We start from the raw sequence: 2,419 nt of genomic DNA, 5'->3' as shown, positions 1-2,419 counted from the left end.
AGCAGCAGTAACTCTATACTGTATTCATATTAAACACATGAACAGCAGCAGTAACTCTATACTGTATTCATATTAAACACATGAACAGCAGCAGTAACTCTATACTGTATTCATATTAAACACATGAAGAACAGCAGCAGTAACTCTATACTGTATTCATATTAAACACATGAACAGCAGCAGTAACTCTATACTGTATTCATATTAAACACATGAAGAACAGCAGCAGTAACTCTATACTGTATTCATATTAAACACATGAACAGCAGCAGTAACTCTATACTGTATTCATATTAAACACATGAACAGCAGCAGTAACTCTATACTGTATTCATATTAAACACATGAAGAACAGCAGCAGTAACTCTACTGTATTCATATTAAACACATGAAGAACAGCAGCAGTAACTCTATACTGTATTCATATTAAACACATGAACAGCAGCAGTAACTCTATACTGTATTCATATTAAACACATGAACAGCAGCAGTAACTCTATACTGTATTCATATTAAACACATGAAGAACAGCAGCAGTAACTCTATACTGTATTCATATTAAACACATGAAGAACAGCAGCAGTAACTCTATACTGTATTCATATTAAACACATGAAGAACAGCAGCAGTAACTCTATACTGTATTCATATTAAACACATGAAGAACACAGCAGTAACTCTATACTGTATTCATATTAAACACATGAAGAACAGCAGCAGTAACTCTATACTGTATTCATATTAAACACATGAACAGCAGCAGTAACTCTATACTGTATTCATATTAAACACATGAACAGCAGCAGTAACTCTATACTGTATTCATATTAAACACATGAAGTATTCATATTAAAACAGCAGCAGTAACTCTATACTGTATTCATATTAAACACATGAACAGCAGCAGTAACTCTATACTGTATTCATATTAAACACATGAACAGCAGCAGTAACTCTATACTGTATTCATATTAAACACATGAAGAACAGCAGCAGTAACTCTATACTGTATTCATATTAAACACATGAAGAACAGCAGCAGTAACTCTATACCGTATTCATATTAAACACATGAAGAACAGCAGTAACTCTATACTGTATTCATATTAAACACATGAAGAACAGCAGCAGTAACTCTATACTGTATTCATATTAAACACATGAAGAACAGCAGCAGTAACTCTATACTGTATTCATATTAAACACATGAACAGCAGCAGTAACTCTATACTGTATTCATATTAAACACATGAACAGCAGCAGTAACTCTATACTGTATTCATATTAAACACATGAAGAACAGCAGCAGTAACTCTATACTGTATTCATATTAAACACATGAAGAACAGCAGCAGTAACTCTATACTGTATTCATATTAAACACATGAACAGCAGCAGTAACTCTATACTGTATTCATATTAAACACATGAACAGCAGCAGTAACTCTATACTGTATTCATATTAAACACATGAAACAGCAGTAACTCTATACTGTATTCATATTAAACACATGAACAGCAGCAGTAACTCTATACTGTATTCATATTAAACACATGAACAGCAGCAGTAACTCTATACTGTATTCATATTAAACACATGAAGAACAGCAGCAGTAACTCTATACTGTATTCATATTAAACACATGAACAGCAGCAGAACAGCAGCAGTAACTCTATACTGTATTCATATTAAACACATGAAGAACAGCAGCAGTAACTCTATACTGTATTCATATTAAACACATGAACAGCAGCAGTAACTCTATACTGTATTCATATTAAACACATGAAGAACAGCAGCAGTAACTCTATACTGTATTCATATTAAACACATGAACAGCAGCAGTAACTCTATACTGTATTCATATTAAACACATGAACAGCAGCAGTAACTCTATACTGTATTCATATTAAACACATGAAGAACAGCAGCAGTAACTCTATACTGTATTCATATTAAACACATGAACAGCAGCAGTAACTCTATACTGTATTCATATTAAACACATGAAGAACAGCAGCAGTAACTCTATACTGTATTCATATTAAACACATGAACAGCAGCAGTAACTCTATACTGTATTCATATTAAACACATGAAGAACAGCAGCAGTAACTCTATACTGTATTCATATTAAACACATGAACAGCAGCAGTAACTCTATAAACATGTATTCATATTAAACACATGAACAGCAGCAGTAACTCTATACTGTATTCATATTAAACACATGAAGAACAGCAGCAGTAACTCTATACTGTATTCATATTAAACACATGAACAGCAGCAGTAACTCTATACTGTATTCATATTAAACACATGAAGAACAGCAGCAGTAACTCTATACTGTATTCATATTAAACACATGAACAGCAGCAGTAACTCTATACTGTATTCATATTAAACACATGAAGAACA

Source organism: Oncorhynchus keta, chromosome 35 (genome assembly GCF_023373465.1).
Source record: "Oncorhynchus keta strain PuntledgeMale-10-30-2019 chromosome 35, Oket_V2, whole genome shotgun sequence".
NCBI classification, from domain to species: Eukaryota; Metazoa; Chordata; class Actinopteri; order Salmoniformes; family Salmonidae; genus Oncorhynchus; species Oncorhynchus keta.
The sequence above is the reverse complement of the archived record's forward strand: the minus strand, read 5'-3'. Positions refer to the sequence as shown.